Raw genomic sequence first — 17,625 nt, 5'->3', positions numbered from 1 at the left:
TGGTATAGATGTGAAATTTTAAGGCAAAATAGATATGTGACGCATTTATTTTAGTATTACCTGTATTTTCAAGTCTTGGTGCTTTATTCACATATATAAAATTGAAATACACACATTTCTGAGACAGAATTTTGGCATATTTTACTAACCATAAAACTAGAGTGTTTGTATTGTAAATAACTTTTTAAAGTGTTCTTTATTTTAATACTTTCTGTTATAGGAGATCACTCATTGGGGATTATAATTTATGATAATTTTGGTTTGGGAGTGGGGAAAGCTGTTTATTAATTGAAAATATGCTTGTCTAGACTTCATGAGTATATTCATCCACATTTAATATGCATCTATAATAAATGCTCTATAGTAATGAATGTGTGATAGAGTAAATGTGTTAATTTGTGTTCACTTTAGACACTTGTATTTCAATTTTAAGCTGCATCTCACCTTTGGTAGGGATTGGATGTTCAGTGTAATGACTGTTGGAATTCCAACTCCTGTCTGGGATGGAAGTGTTGCTGTTTGGAAAGGAAAATACCAGAAACCATTTGGTTTGTGCAGACTGACGCTGTTTCTGATTTTTGTTACCATTTTAGAGGATGTGAAAGAAAAAAGCCTAGTACGTTACATAAAGGTGTTAAAGATTGATTATACATAGGGTGGGGTTTGCTGGTAGCAGTTTACTGGTTTGGACATTGCTGCTGATTCTCCAATGTTCATGCATTCTTTGAGTCTTCAGCTTTCTGTCAAAAGCCTTGTGAGAGACAGATAAACATCAGCTCTTTGGTGCAATGGAGGACACGCTTTGGCAATGCTGATGTGAGCTTGGTCTGATTCAGTGAGTTGTGATGGCTTAAAACCAATCAAGCCATTCCACTGTATTGCATTTTATAACATTTCTTGTAACACAAGGTTTTTTTTATTACAGCGAGAATTTGCTGTCCCGTGCAGTACACCACTGGGCAATTAAAGAAAGCTGAGAGCAATTAATCCTCAAAAGAACAATCCTAGTCCTGACTTCATGCTGTCTGTCCTGTTGGTGTCACTCTTAGGAGTTTGTTTGTAATGTAGTTGTTCAGATCTCTTTGCTTCTGCACCCCAGTGCTAGAGCTATTCTGCTCTTCTGGTGTTGACAAAATACCTGCGTGCTTTTCTCTTGTTCGAAAACCTTTCAAAGTTCTCTAGAGTCCCTTAAAGTCAGTTCTGTGCAGGAGTCTGCTTGATGCGCAAGTAAAACCTTGCAAAAGAGGAGGTGGGGAACCACTGAGCAGTGCTTGGAGTGTGCTCCTTTCTAGCCTATCCTGGACAAAATGGCAGTAACCACATTCTGTTCTTTTCCCCTTTTCCAAGCTAGCTGGGAATCGGCACAGCTTTTTCTGGGACAACAGTATAAATGTGGCTTATACAGTGTAGACAGCTGAGATTTTGAGATCTTGTGTGTGGCATGAAATACTCCTTCTGGTTTATCATTGGTGTATTCCAAGGTTGAGGTGATTGTTTGGGGAATAGATACTTTGGATGAAAAGAGATCTGTCCTCTCCAGTACCAGTTATTCTGTATGCAAGAAAAGATATAGTAGGCTGATGTATAATAGTGAATTTCTTAAAAAGAGTAACTCTAATCCTAATTACTAATAATTAGCTACTCATAATTCTTGAAACATGTGTCTTTATCCCTTTGATTACTTAGTAGCTAATAATAATTTGTATGCCTGTCATCTGTGTTTCCTCATTCTGTACACCTCTGTTAAGTTCTTCAACATTCCATTTATATTGTACATTTGTCTATAAGCTCAATACTCTGAGAAGGGGAGAGGAGGTACAACATGGGAAACTATATCAGAAAGGAGGTTCCTACTTTCCCTCCTGGTTATTTTAGCACTGTGATGAAGAGGGCTAGAGGATGACTCTTTGGAGGAGTAAGAAAAGGTGTGAAATGAGATTTCTAGTGAAAGTTAGTCTCTTCCAGAGTAATTGTTCATCTTGTTCCAAGCTGGAGCCTTGTTTTGCTTTGCGTCCTCTCTTTTGAGAGAACAGTCAAGGAGCAGTATAGAGTCATATAATAACTTAAAAGATTCTAGGAAACCAGAAGGTGAACCTGGTCTACCTGTGCTTGACGCTGAAAGTCCAATCTGGTAGCTTCAGTAAACATTGACAGCAACTATTGCGGCTTAGTCATGGGGAGTGCTGCTCTGCAGGGTTACATGTGCAGGAATAACATGTGCAGGAGAAAACACACTTACCTTCCATCCGCTCCCTGAAGAGCTCCAGCCACTTACTGTTCTATCAGGCTCGTGTGTGTATTGGTCTACCAGCCTGCTGAAATACAGGAAAGTCTTTAATCTCTGAACAGGATGACGTAGTTGCTGCCCTTTGGTACTAGCAAGATCTGTGGGCTGAATATTGATATGCACCTCTACCCAAGTCATGCAGATCCGTGATTGTTCCACTCCTTTGACGCTATTGGAAATGGGGGTGAGATGCACAGCGGTGCTTGGATAAAATACCAGTGTGCCAGTTGGATGTATCTGAAAAAATTTAGCCCCCCTCCCTCCAGCTATATAGACAAGATAAGTCTTTGACTCCACCTGGGTGTTGCTGATCAATACAGGAAGCACTATAGGAATTACCTTATTACAGTAAACGTGTAGCAAGTAAAACATAGGCAGGGACATTGTGGGCATCTAAAGTAAAATTCCTGGTCAAAGCTTGAGTTGCCCAGGGTGGGGCATGAATTTCCCCCTTGCCACAGGATCCTCAAAGAAGATAGAGCACATAAGCAATGTTCCTAGATTTTGTACAAGTGGGAGTAGTGGTGTCATTTCTCCCTGGAAATCCTTGTAACTTATTCATCAAACTTAGTCATACCTGGCACTTGTAGGCAAGAGAGATTGTTCAAAGTGTCTAAAAAAACATTTTGCCTTATGTTGAGAGATTTGTTTGCTTTGTGGCCAGAACGCTCATATTTCCAGGTTTGACCTGTTCCGAGAACCTACTATCAAAATAACTGATAATTTTTTAAAAGCAATACCAAGAAACCAAATGTTTACCTGCCTTTCCCCCCTTTTTTTTTCTCAGAAAAAAGCTGTGGATGGTTAGGTAAAGACATGCACATATTTCAGTAGTCCAGCTTCCAGCTTTGGCTGAAGAAACCTGGGCTATTGATGATTTTTTAGATGGTGCCAAGGGCTCATCTGCCTTCCATCTCAAAGGGATCTGGAACTGAAAAGGTCATCAGAATGCTGATACTCAGGGCATCTTTCTGGTTATCCTGGGTCTTAGTTAAGCCAAATTTGAAATGTCATCTCCTTCAGCTCTAGAAATACTCATGTGACTCACTAAAGCAAAGGGCCCTGCAAGTATTTGCCCAGTGGTGCCAGAAGAAGGGACATGTTTGTGCAGTAGTGTTGTATTCTTTCTAATTTCTTTAGTGTGTAAGGATATGTGTTGGATGGCCCAGAAACTCCAAGCCTGTTAGTGGACATTCTTGCTGTAGTAGGCAGGAGCAGGGTTTCTTCTCAGCCACATGCCTGGGATTTCTTGAGTGCAGCCTTTTGAGCCTTTCTGAAGCACGTGGGACTCCTCTATACAATCGTGGCTTGCTTTGCCAAGGTCTAACTAGCCCTTCACGTGAATCATGCATTTTGTTGTCTTTTGTGTTTTGTAGAGATTGAAGACTGAAGCAATTGCTGAGCTGTGAGCTCCCTTGTGACACAGAATTGCATTTTTCATAAAAAGAAACTGGTGCTTGAAATCATAAAAGATGGATTTTACTTTTATTTTAATTGTTCTGTCCTTGTGCCCAGCTCTGTTTTACACTTTAGGGGAAACATGATATTCTTTAGGTATCCACACAGTTCTTGAATAAACTAATGCAGAATTTGGAAAACAAACAGACTTTGTTTATTATCAAAGCAGAAGATGCCTCAGCACTAACTCTGTCTGCATAGCTAAGACCAGTATAGCTCAGATGTGTTCAAATCAAATGCTTCTTCATCTTCTTAAATAAGTTTTCTCACTGATTTGCAGAATATCAGCTTGGTTCTTTATTATACAATATACAGCTTCTGTGAACTAGATAGTCACCAAAGGTAACATTAGACACTGAGAAAATAATTGTTTCCTGTCACACTGCATTAGTAACTGGGAAGAAAGTGTTTCCTAATTTGTATTTGTGCAGAACTAAATATAGCTCTAGTGAAGCTTAACTTCAGCTCCAGCCGTTCAAGTCCCTAAGAAATTGAGTACTGTGTTTGTCAGTCACTGGAAAAATGACTCCGTGTGTGTGTTTGCTCCTTGCCCTCCCACTTTCTAGTTTTATAATCTTAGAGACTTGAATGTGAGGCTGTCCAAACTCTGAGAAAATCCTGATAGTCCTGGGTTATTGCTGTCTGCAGGAACTATGGCAGTATTTTTTTTCTACTGGAGTTTAAGGATATCAAGCCCTGACTGCATTCCCCATTCCATTTTTAGCAAGGACAAGGTTAAATTGTCCTACCTCTGTGTTTTCTAGCAAAAACTGCTCTGACTTTACATCTAAAATCTGAAATTTATTAGTTCTTCTACTCTAGTTTTCTGTAGAGCTGATAGCCTGATGTACAAGATCTTAAAAAAAACTGTTTAAGAAGTATTCAGATTGGGATGTACCTGTGAAATCATGCTGGTAAGAAAAATCTGATGTTACAGAGAGATGTATTGAATAGATTGTGTCTCCTCCCTGGAAAACCTACACGTTTGTGTCTGTGCCTTGGTATTGAGTCTGGCAGCTGTGGGATAACAACCTTCGTGCTACATTTGCAATGAAAAGGCAGCACCGCTTCCTGAGGTACTGGAAATGCCAAATGCTGCATTTCAGAGCTTGAGTCTTTCAGCTGGAATCTGTGAGGAGAATACTTCAGGTTCATCTCTTCCAGTGAGGCTAAGTGCAAGCCCCAGGCTCAAAATAGTTCCTTTTTTTTTGTATTAATTTGAGTTCATCAATATAAGCTCATCCTCCCTGGCTGTCTCTGCTGGACGCTGAGCAGGAGGAGTGTTCTTGAAAGGTCTGAGGGATCTTCCATCCAGAGTTTGTAGAAAACAGGACAGTACTTCATCATTCATCTGTGTCACTTCAACCTTAAGTGAACTATTAACTTGTGCATTTTATCTGTGCTCTGCCCAGTTCCATCAGTGTTCTGCCCAACTTTCTCTTGTTATCGGTGATGCACATAATTAGAAGGAGATTGTTGCTAGTGGGGAGGAAGAGGAATCCCGTATTAGCTGTCTGTCTGCACCTGTACCTCTTACTACAGAGAGATACTTTGAAGAAGTGATCTAAAGAAATCCAAAGAAAATTGCCAAGGTTTGTAACAGCTTTCCTCCTGGCAGTCTGCAGTTTATTTATACTGTAGGATGTGACAGGCAATTCCTGGTGCCTCAGCTCTGTCTGAAGTGTGAGTGATCGCTGGAAATGCGAGTGGTTGCATTAGCAGCTTTCTTCCCTCCATTGGGGAGAAGTTTTGAGATTGAGCTCTCCCCTCACTGAGATCTTTGAAGTTTGGATCTTTAAAATCATTCTCCATGCCAAAGACCTACTAGTGCAGTTGTCATCCTTCCCGTCTAAGGAGGACAGGACCAGCCTCTCGTCAGAGGCCATTAAAGCTGCTCGTTTCATCCGCCAGAGAGGTCAGCAGAGAAAGACATAAGTAAGTAATTATTCCCTTCCTCTCCTCCCAGTAGCTGAGTGAGCTCTGGAAGTTGAAACATCATTAAATCTCTGAGCAGTGTGGACAGTCTGCAAGCCAGCCATGGAGCCCATGTCACATGGCAGAGGGAGGGCTAAGTAACAGGTGGTATTTAGAAACTAATTAATATTTGTGAATAACAATGTGCTGTTAGTAAGAAAACAATTCTGTCTGCTTGTGAATATTTATGATGATGAGTTTCAACACTGCTTGGATCATGCAATGCTTTTCCAGCTGCTGCACCTCCTCTTGTGTCACAACATTTCACACCAGGGTGAAAATATTCTCCGCTTGTGGATTCGTCCCACAGGGTGGCAGCTGGCTGAGTAGCACTGTGGAATACACACTCTTGAAAGAATATTCTCACCAGTTCAGTATTAGTAGAACTAGATCCCAAACACTTGAAGTATTCTTTGCTGGTGGAGTAAGCCATACAAATTAGCTTGAGAATTCATCCTACTAAGAGCCAAACCATGCACAGAGATAGTACTATGTTTGAAGAGAAAGCAGGTGTTAAAGGTTGTTCTACCTCTTAATGTTGTGTGTGAGTGTTTTACAGTAGATCAGACTTGCCTAATGTATTCTTCGTAATGCTTTCATTTAAAAAGCTCCCTGTGGTTTGTATTTGTTGAACTGAAAAAGCAGAATCTGCTTTGTAGCTTGGTGAGGCAGGGTGTTCTATTGAACATGTGTTCAGACTGTCATTTGGGAAAGATAATAGGTTTTTAACCTCTGTCACTGTTAGACTGAGGTATTTATGGAGCTCTGTTGAAGCTGTGCCTAGGCAGGTAACCTTGTGATGCAGGTTTTTCACAGTTTGCCGTTTTCCTGTGATAAGTTGTGGCTTTTCTTGGCCCCTTGCAGTGCCTCTTGCAGCGTCAGCCAGCATGGGAGCTCACCAAGAGATGAGGAATTCCTCACTGTTGTTGATGCTGCATAGAAAGCTCATCGTTGCTGGTGTTGTCTGTTCAGTAAACACTGTCTCATAGATTGAAAACTCTGCCTTGAAGAGTTCCAGAAAATATTCCTGGCTTGGCACATGCAAACTGGCAAAACCCGTGGAGATAGTGCTCATGTTTTCAGCAGCAGAGGTGTCCAGGTGCAGCTGGAGGTGCTGGGCTCTTGTTCAGGGTGCTGCAGGGGACGTGCAGCATGGCACTTACTCTTGGCAGCCTCCCCACTGTGCCTGATGGCCTTGAGTTTAACTTGTGGGAGGGGAGAAGCTGTATGTACTTCAGTGTGCTAAAATCCTGTTGGTATGGTCTCTCTTTCGTCACTCGAGGCCTCCAGCAGCCTAAATTAGCAGATGGAGACTGCAGCAGGTTATCTCCAGTGAACTGCCATCACCACTTTTGTCACTGCTGATTAATTTTTTTTGTTCATGTTTAATTCTCAGCGTCAAGTGCCTAATGTTTATATGCCCCTTCCCTGCATAAGCAAAACATCTCCTCTATAAAGTCAGTTAAGACATCCAAAACTGAATCAGTGTAAAATTTTAAATACATCTGTCAGACGAATAGACACAAAGAAATTCAGAGCTGAAGCGATCACTTTGGCATGCACAGATCCACTTGTGGCAGGGATTTCCAGGAATTCTCAGTTGCTTATTAAACACTGCTTAATATGACAGAGAATATTTTCTAACCTCTTAATCTTAAAATTCTTTGCTCCATCTTAGTATTTTCAATGTAGAAGAGGTTGTTTGGGGTTTTTCTGGTTGGGTTTTTTTTTGTTTTGGTTGTTTGGTTTTTTTAAAGAGACATGTTTCCACTTCCTATTCTAGCAGCAGTGTCACTGTGATGTAGCTGAGAATAGTTGACTTGAACTATCCCTGTTAGACACATGCAAAAAACTACTTAAGCTTTTGGGAGAAAGAAGTTTCTAGTGAAAGACATGAATATGTACTGTGAATGACTGCAACTGTGTGTTAGAACTATAGCAAATTCTATAGGGTTTCCAAGGAGTACATTTAAAAGAGTGCATAAAAAGCAATATAACAATTAGCAGCAGAGACTGATATATTTAAATGAAGTCATTAATTTAAAGTGTTGGCTTACAGAAATTTCAAGCATTTTTATGCATTTAATAAAGGGTTGCTTTTTAAGTAGCTTAAGTATCCTTCTCTGCATGCAACGTGTCCTGGGAATTAACAAACCACTTACTGCTGGATGGATTCCACTCAGATGCAACTGCCATTCCTGCAGCAAAGGCTGATAAAGAGAGTGGAAAGAGCCAGTACTGAAATGGTCATCCTGTTAGTCTGGGGCAAGGGAGAAAAAAAAATCTGTACCATCTCTCTTCTGTTTATTTAGTATGCTGATCTGTGCCATGGGCATCAAGGTGGATGTGTGCATGCCTAAAAGAGGGCTTTCTTCAAATTTCAGGGAGCCTGGCAGGAGGTGCCAGGGTGTTTGTCTAAAATTCTCTCCTGAGGGATGGAGAGCAGCACTGTGAGACAGCTGAAGGTGGAAGTTGGTGATCTGATACTGTGAGGGAGAGGTGCTGGGGTATAAAATTGTGAAAGGAGGAAAAACTCATGACATGTTCTAGATAAAGGAGTTTGCAGGGATAGAAGAAAGAAGGACATTGTGGTCAAAGTTATGGAAAACATACTGAGGAGCATTGTGCATAGATATTGGCAGGGTAAGACCTCCGGGTTTAGAACAGGAGCACGCTCAGAATAATTACAGTGATGGCTGCCAGTGTGTGCCAGAAGTAAATATAGTAGTGTAAGCACTGCTACAGAGTCATTGAAGTCAATGCTGCATAACATAAATTGCATAATATATTTATTTGTGAAGGTTATTAGAGCACAGTTTTAAATGGATCAGAGTCCTTGGTAAGGTGAGTGTATTCTGGTTCCCTGGGCTGAGGTTTCCAATACATCCCAGTCTGATCTGGGGGCAAACTGCCAGCAAGAGGGGGGAGGTTGCTGTTCCCCTGCTGCCAGCTCCAGTGCTTGTCCGAGCAGCTCCTGAGCTGGTTCCACATAAAGTGCCAGGAGGAAAGGAACTGCCCCCTCTCCTCTCAGAAATGGAAAAAACTTGGGGGTATTTTTGTTGTCCTGGTCAGCTGAGTTGTTGAGGGGTTGAGAGAGGATCTCCAAGGGATTGTTTGCATGAGGGGGCAGGTGGAGGTATCTCTCAGCACAGGGGACACTGGGCAGGCAGGCTGTTCAAGCCTCATGTCCCACCTCAGAACTGGAGCAAACCCCCTCCCGCCAAGGCTGTGATGATCAGTGCATGATGCAGCAACCATCAGACACCCAGATTTCAGGGCACTGTCGCTCTCTCCATAAGAGGGCTGAAACTGTTTACAAAATGCGTACTTTGTAAATGATAAGGACTAAATAATGTATTCTGTGCATTTGCATAATTTTGAATCACTTATCCTTCTGAGGGCTGTAGTCATTTGGCTCATGTTAAAATATGCTTAGCGGTGGAGTTGAGCTCAAGCCATCAACTGTGGGTTGAGTTGACACTGAAGATAGGAGGTATGTTTTTAGGGAGAGGCCATGCAGGGACCCCCATGATGTCCCTGGCACCACAGAGCAGTGTCCTGAGGGCTCAGAGGTGAGACAGGTAGGAGGCATGGTCAGTGCTCTGAAAGGTCAGGGTGTCTTTCAGAAAGACCTTGAGACCCAGAGCAGTTGAAGTGGGACATGGCTCCATGGTGATGGCATGCCAGGTCATAACCTTAGAAGGCATTCAGAGAGAAGCTTCTGCTCTGCACTGGTTGGGATGGAGAGGGTTCCCAGCTGAAAATGCTGGAGAAACACATGTTTGGGCAGTTGCAAGGTGACAGTGGGCTACAAGGATGGGGTTGGGAAGAAGATGCTGATGTGGGGTGATAAGAACTTGCTTGATTTGGGTGGGAAAATGAGCCCTGACAGGGAGGTGATGTAATTCATTTTTTATTGTCAGGGATATAAATGTCAGGGATAGGGAAAAGCTGTGTAAGCTGCTGGATCAATGTTGACATGAAAACAAATGGATAAAAACTGTTCAGGAAGAAGTGTTAGGCTGAAAGTTTTTTAACTACTGGAGGAGCTCAGCTCTGCAGTTAGAATTGGATGTGGAGGCTGAGGAAGAGCACTGCCAGTATGTGGGGCTCTGTTGCTGTGGTTGGGGTTCTTAGATGTGATACCTGTCGTGGAGGGCTAAGCTAATGATGTGTAAACATCTTTCCTGCTTGCATCTGGCGGTGGATTATCATGGTTGTGTCACGTGCAAGGAGAAAAGGGGGAATTGTCCCTTGCTGTCATGGTTTTTAAAGTGCTGTATGGGAATATGTGCTGAACTGAACTGCTTCTTCTCCAGGGTGAAGAATTCATGTCACTAAACAAAGTTATGATTTTTGCTGTACCTTTAATCTGTGAATGTCTCTGCTGTTTTGGTCACTTCTGACACTTATTCTTATGTTGTTTGCTTTTCCCCTAGGTATTTTTATGGCCTCTGTCACAGTGGTGTCTCAGTGTCTTCCAGGCATTTATGGATTTATTCTGAGAACGTTCCTGTGAGGTAAGGAAATATTATCACTTGGTTTTACAGACTGGGAACTGAGGCAGAGAGAGACAAAGGTTGCAGGAGTCTTGTAGCATCGCCAGCAGTTAAACCCTGATTGCCAACAAGTTCGTTATTGTCCTGATCCCGTACCCTGCTACCTATCTCTGGCTCTTTTTCTTTCTTCCTCTTTTTACTTTTGTTTTTTTTCTTTTCCCTTCCCTTGTCTGAGTTTTAGTAGCAATAATCTGCAGGGAGCTGGGAGGACCTGTGGAAAATATGATTAGGGATACTGGTGTCCTTTTTTTAACATTGTTACTTATGAGTTGAAATTCCTTTCTATAAATATCAGCAGATCTGTTTATGTTAAATGATTAGCATGTTTAGACTTCCACAGATAAGCTGCTGTGCCTTTTTGAGTCAGTAACTCCTTTATCCTACCTGTCTAGGCTTGTGGCTGTTGAATTCTTACCTTGCCTAAGCTAATGCCATCCCAATCACCTAAAGCAATGCCAAGAATTTCATCATCCATGCAAAGATCTGATTCATGTCAAGACAGGTGTAAAGTTTCTCAAGCACACTTATGTATAATTACTTTCTTTTTCAAAGATCTTTCCAAGCCAGCTAAAATGTGCAGGTTTGAGCTCCCAGATTCTCCCAGAAATTGGATTTTAGTGCCTGATTAGTGATGCTGATCCCTTTCAAAAGTATTGCAAAGTTCCTGACACATGTGTGCTCTGAATTACAATTTAGATCATAAAATCAAATATCATGAATAAGAGATTGAAAAATGTCTCTTTTCCCCCTTTTAAGTAAGGAATTTTTTAAGTTTGGTCTCCCCTGAGCCTTTTTTTCTCTTCAAGATGGTATTTAAAATGTGACTTTTACTACTTAAAGAATTTTCTTAGAGTTACAGCAGTGTTACAAGTTAGAAATACACCAGCAGACTCTGACAAATATTTTTATGTTTGTTAAAATCACCAATTATTAAAAATATAACAAACATTGCAAAGAAATATTTAATGCTATATTTCTGATTTTACAATCTGTAAAATACATGTACTAGATCACATTTATGCTCTTTATTAGTGTGTATTACATGTCCTTGTGTCCCCAAGAATAAGGCCCTAATGAGTCATGAACTGTCTCAAAGTGTACTAAATAAAATTAAAGAGCTGGCCAGTGACCTTAACAGTCAATTAGCCTGCATGTCACTCAGCCTAGTATTTGTTGAGTGTAGAAGAGTAGCAAAAATTCATTAGCTAAGATGCTGATGCTTGAAACAAGCAAGATTTCTCTAGCATCAGATCTGGTGTTGCTGTTTAAGTGGAGATGGAAGCACAAATGGTATGTATGTCTGTGTGTGTGTGTGTGTGTGTCTGAAAGCACTCCTGATGTGGTCCTGGGGCGGGGAGAAAGCTACTCCAGGGCCTTTGGGCTCAGAGCCTTGTGGAGGAGATCTGCCAGCACATGGTGCTGGCCTGGGCAGGTGCAGTTGGAGATGGTGCTCAGGGTTTGGCATGTGCTGCCTGAGACGTTACACAGAAACAACACAATGGGAGGGCTGCTTTCAGAAACCTTGTGTTTCACAGCAGCAGGGCAGGAAAGGATGTGTTGCTGTGGTGCATGGCATACTTGGTTTTCCTCAGAGGTGAGCCCAGGTTGGTGTGATTGCATTTGGGTGCAGGCAGGAGGGTGAACAGGAAGGCTCTGGGCTGCTATGCCGACTGAAGAGCAGAGTTTGAATACTGGACCCCCCTTCTCCCTTAGCTCAGGAGATGGGACATGAACAGTGCTGAGTATGCAGAGGTGCAGATAGGTCAGATTCCCTGTTGCCTACCAATTCCTTGCAGGCTCACCTGTCCCATGGAGCTGTCAGCATGAAGCCAGGTTGGGAGTGGGCAGCAGGGCTGAGCATATCCTAGTGATGGGCAGGCTTGACGAGCTGCAGACCTGGGCAGTATCTGAATTATGGTAGCATCTGTCATTTTAAGTTCACATTTCTTAATTAATCATCTGCATTTTGTTCTGTATTGTGTTTGGAAGCATCCTAGAGCTTAGTTTGGAAATGGCCACCCCCCTGGGAGGGCACTGTGTGGTGACAGAACTGAACCAGAAGTGACATTACACAGGAGCTTAGGTGGTAGCTTGGTCACGCAGCTCCTCAGCAAAACAGCTGTCCTTGAGGGATTCTCAGTTTTATAGCACTTCTTTCCTGGTATGTGCAGTTATGAACGCTTTCAGCTGACCCTGAGAAGGTCTTCTGTCATTCTTAAAGTAAACTCAGGTTTTGGGAAAGAAAAGATGACAGACTCAGTCAATAAAAAATGTGGCTGAAAGTACAGTTTGAATGGCATGCAATAATATTGTTTAAAGTAAATTGACTTTCTGGAACATAAATTGGGCAGAATCTCCCTGTTCTAGGTCATGGTTTATCTGTAGGGTTTTCTTTTAAAATAATTTCCTTAATAATGATTTAGGGAGAGGGGGACAGAGAGCCTAGGAACAAAGTGGATGAACGGGAGAAAGAAGAAAAGGAAACCTTTTCAGTCACATCAGGCTGAATCCAAAGCATTGAGGAATGATGTTACAGGAGAACCCCTGAAGATAAACTGTAGCCTAGATTAGCAGAATACAGATTAAGTTTTCAGGAGTTTAGAGGGTTCTGTCCTGAAGCAGTATTTTGTCATTCATTTAAACTAAAATTGTTGTATGGTTGCATTTTCAGGGATATACAAAAATACCTATCCATTTGAATGTTACAGTTGTAAAGTTAAGGAATTTATTAAAGTGAGTAATTCCTGAGAAGATTAAAAGAAAAACAAAGTTTAGATTTTTCATTTGAACTGGCTGTTGCTAGGGAAGTACTGTAATATCTATGTGATCATGGTTAGGAGGATTTTTATACAAGCAGCGTTACCCCTGGAATTGCAGTTGAAACTGAGCCTTCTACATGATTAGTCTTTTTCATTCTGACTTGAAAGTAAAAATGTTGTCGTTGGGTCACATTGTCCTCTTATAATACTTAGAGCATTTTTATTCTTTAGTTTATTTACATTTTGGAAAATGTGGTATGATACCATATTCTAATTGAAGGGTTATTTTCTGTAATAAAGGTTACATATTTGTACAGAATGTTGGCGCAAAACTTACGTGATTCAAAGTGAATTAATGATATGTTAATGCCATATTGGCCAGAACATACTTATAATTAATGCAAAACAGTGAGTTACCCCTTACTTTTCATCCTAATCCAGTGAACAGGGTTTCTGGCTATACTTAAATGACAGGCTCAAAAGGGCATTGGCAGAATTTGTTGGCATAATTCAGCCTTATTTATATATGGCTATGTATTTTTTGGACTTAACAGTCTTTGCAAGTGGTTTTATCTCACAAATAAGTGGATTGCTTTAATGTATTACAACCCAAAGGGCGCAACTACTGGCCATTTACCTGGCTTCACATGATGAGTGTTGGAGAATGCATGCAGTGATGGAAGGGTGGGGTTTAAAGCTCCAAATTTGCACTTGTAAAATTCCCTTCTGCTTTGAAGGTGTTTGCTTTAGCTGTCTACAGGGATACATATTTTCACAAGTTTATTTATGAAAAAAAGGCTCAGGAGATGCTGGGGATGTTAAAAGATTTAACCATATTTGCAGAATTGAACATGAGCTTTAGCCCTCTGGTCTTTTTAATTTCATTTTTGTATTTTACGATGAGTATATTGGTAGGTGGCTTTTGTGTTGTCACTTCACCTGTTTAATTTAAATTTAGGTATCTGAGGGTTGTGCAATAAAGGTAGAATCTCCATAACTGGCAACATAACCTTGTCATCTTGCAGAGTCAGCACTTGCTGATGCTCTGGCGCAACGGCTTTGAATAGCTGCCACCCCGTGTGTGTGTTTCCTAAACTCGAGACAAGTGCTGAACTCATTAAAAATACATGCTATATAAGTTAATGTGCATAAGGAGTTTTGGTGCTGAGATCTCCTTTGAGGCTACATTTAACTCTAATTAACTTGGTTTCGTTCTGTCTACTATCAGCATAGGCTTGGCTGAAACCCGCCAGTATTGGTTAAACTGTGGGTTTGAAGCAGAGCCCGGCGGGGTGATGGATTAAAAAGCAGGGAGTTGTGACTGTGCTGGGGTTCCCGGTGCCTGTGCCAGCTCCTGGGGCCGTGCCGGGCACGAGCACCAGCTGTGCCATTCCTGGGGCACAGCGCACAGCAGGCGGGTACCATCCCATCCTACTCTGGGCAAAACTCAGAATTTCTAAAGAGACCTGAAATAATGAGGTTTGCTGAGCTGTGACTGAACAATTGTATGACACCAAGCTCCTCTGACTAAAATAGAGTCTGAATTTTTCTACTAGTGGAATAAGGAACAGCATCAGAGACTACCAGTATTTTACTGTTCTGACTGTTCTCTCTATTTGTGCCTTGTTTTTATTCATATTAACTCAGGGATGAGATCCAGGGATTCTGCTAATTATAATCCGTTTTTCAGGGGAGGCAGGCAGCAAGGGATTACTGATGGTGGCATTTGCAGTAGGAGCAAGTACCAGCAATATATGGATTGGAAATATGGGGTGGGTTCTCTGTCCTGACAGTGTTGGAAATCAAGCTTTATATTTTGTCCAGTAAAGTAGGTTTCATTGAAAGCTGATTATAGTATTTTGTGAGAGAAGGTTTTCAGTGTATCACTCTGGAAGAAAATACTCACGGATTCGTATTCAAGGGTAGGCTGCTGTATTTTGTGTAACTGGAAGAATGCATGGATTTGTTGCATTTTCATCACAGCTGGCAAAAGAGAATTATTTCCCCCTTCTTTTGACTAGTACTAGGGCTTTTGTTTTGCAAAAGGATTTTCTGTAGAAATGCCAGGTAAAATGGATTCTGGATTTAAACGCCAAGTGGGGTGGGAACCTCTGCCCAGCAGTTTTTGAGTCCAGAAATTTTCAATTTCTTGAAAATTGGACCTTGTAAAATATTTTAAGTTGTGTACAGAAAAAAATTGAGGCATTCAAATCACTAACTGCTTTTAAATGTGACAGCCAGAATCTCCATTAACATTGCATCTTCAGCCTAGGGGATCACAGAACAGAGCCTTGATGTGTCTTTGAGGATGGAAATGAAGCAGTTTAAGAAGTAACTGTGCTTCAGCTGAAATGTGCACACAACCATGTCTGGTTCATTTTGCTGAAAAACAAAATAGAAATCACAGAGGATGATCTAAGGCTGTCTGTTTTGCTTTGCATAGAAGCAGACTAGCAGTGATCCTGTAATGTCTTGCCACGTCTCAGCCATGAGGGTGGTAATTTCCAGCTGATGAAAGGTAAATTATGGCTAGAACAGGTGGATGGATGCATTGAAATTGAATGTGCTTCAAGGTACCCATCAGTGTTCATGGAGGAGTGGGACTTGCTGTGCTGGCTTGGACCTGTGGTCAGTCTATTCAGTACACTAGCCCAGCAATGATCAGTGCTGGATAGCTTAGGCAATCAACAGGAAATTGTGCATTTGATTATCAAATGTTTTATCTACTGGGGAAGTGTTGGATTATTTTTCTTTCTTTTAACTTATAAAACCAAACCAGGCTGACGTAGTAATTGATAGAGTCCTTTCTAAAATGCAGTTAAAATTTCTCTTTAAATCTTCCTGCACAGACAGAGAGTTTATTGACATTTCTTAGTGTTTTCCCTTCAGACACCCCAGTTTGAGGATTGCTAAAACCATTTCCAGTCTTCAGTCTAGCTCAGACCAATCTTCATAAATGTTCTTCTGTATCTCCAAAAGGCCATAGTTACAGTACATGAATAATGTGGAGTTGGTTTTTTTTGCTAATGTTATAGCTGAAAGATAAAATATTAAATGGATATCATGTAGTTATTGTATTGCTTGAGTGTGTCTTCCCATTAAATTAATTTAAACAAGGTGATAGGAGTAAAGTGCAGAGTAGAAAAAGGATAGATCAGAAAAAGGAGATAAGATAGGTGTATTCAAATAGGCAGAGCCTGATGAAATTTGCCCTAGGGTACATCAGCAACTAGCCAAGCAACCTTTGAACCATTTACAATTATCTTTTAGAAATTGGGAAGGCTAGGAGAGGTCCTGAAGGACTGAAAAGGGCAATGGCATTACCTCAGTTTGAAAAAGGGAGATCCAGGGAATTACAGACTAGTTAGTCTAACTGCAGTGCTTAGAGAATTGGAACAAAATTTTTAATCAGTTTCTGGGAATCTGGAGGATAAGAAAATAAAGACTCGGGGATATCGGTACCTGTGATGTTAGCTTGACTTCAGTAGTTTCTGATGAAACTTTGTGACATTTCTCTGGAATAAGGAAATATATTTGTCTAATAATATGATAAATAATTGTATAAGGACCATGTTTGAAGTGTAGTTACCCATAATTGACCGTGAAAATGAGGGGAAGAAGGGAGATGGCATGAGGCATGTGAATACACCCATGTTTGTCTTGGGCTGAGCTTTATTTGCTGTTCTCTTTACTGGTGTGGACAAGGGAATACTAACTAAATCTGCAAGTAAGTCCAGACTGAGAGGTGCTCAAGCACGGCAAAGCGTAGTTCACAGTTAAATGGCTATGGTAGATTGAAAAGGCATGTGGAAATCTGCAGCTTACAACTTAATGAGTTGAAATGAGGAAATACAAAGCGGTGAGGACGTGGCAGGGCTGCACAGCGCAGGCAGACTGCTTTGGGACAGGCACTGGATCACCACCTGTGCACAAGCTGACAGTTGCAGAAAGGACAAGCTGTGTCTGGAGTGGATGCCCAGGACTGTAATTAAAGGTAATGGTGCTGCTGTCGGTGCTGCTGAGGCCCCAGCTGTGGTGCTGTGTCCAGCTGCAAGGATGGTGCACCGGGGAACGTGGGCTGGCTCCAGGTTGAGGACTAGGATGAGAAGTGGGTATTGCTGACCCTCAGCCTGTGGGTGAGGAGACCAAGTGGTCAGTTGCCATCTCAGCCAAGGGATGGACAAGAGGTGGCCCTAGTTTATGGGGCAGCTTGAATCCCGCTGGTGGTCACAAGAATGAGGAAGGCAAGTCAAGCAAGGTGCCAAAACCAGATGAATCAGGCAGAAGACTGGGGGTGGCTGGGGGCTGGAGCAGGAGATGTGTGAGCGGGGTCCAGGGGAGCAGTGCTTCCCACTCACGGGGGAGGGAGGGTCTGAGGGTTGTCACTCACCCCTGGGCAGGTGGGTGGGGTAATGGCAGTATCCATGATATCCAGAGGGAGCCCAGTGAAAGGAAAAGAGGGAAAGTGCATGGGGTGCAGCAAGGAAAGTTCTCTAGCTCAGCTTCAGTGTGAAAGAGCACTGAGCAAGAGTCCAGAGAGCTCATAGTGCTTCCATTTTAGAATGTATTCAAAAATAAGCTGGGCAAG

General features: G+C 41.8%; 1 protein-coding gene across 11 annotated transcripts in view; it reads left to right on the top strand.

The window, feature by feature from the left end:
• Positions 1 to 17,625, top strand: part of PTPRF (protein tyrosine phosphatase receptor type F) — a 375,416-nt gene that overhangs the window by 79,096 nt on the left and 278,695 nt on the right. For all 11 annotated transcript variants that reach the window (XM_030952948.1, XM_030952950.1, XM_030952956.1 and 8 more), the window contains exon 2: positions 10,159 to 10,239. The gene's annotated coding sequence lies outside the window, so the exon portion shown is untranslated. The remainder of the gene's footprint in view (positions 1 to 10,158; positions 10,240 to 17,625) is intronic.

The sequence above is a fragment of the Camarhynchus parvulus genome, chromosome 8, assembly GCF_901933205.1.
Source record: "Camarhynchus parvulus chromosome 8, STF_HiC, whole genome shotgun sequence".
Taxonomy (NCBI): Eukaryota; Metazoa; Chordata; class Aves; order Passeriformes; family Thraupidae; genus Camarhynchus; species Camarhynchus parvulus.
Note: the sequence above shows the minus strand (reverse complement) of the source record. Positions and strands in the feature narration are given on the sequence as shown.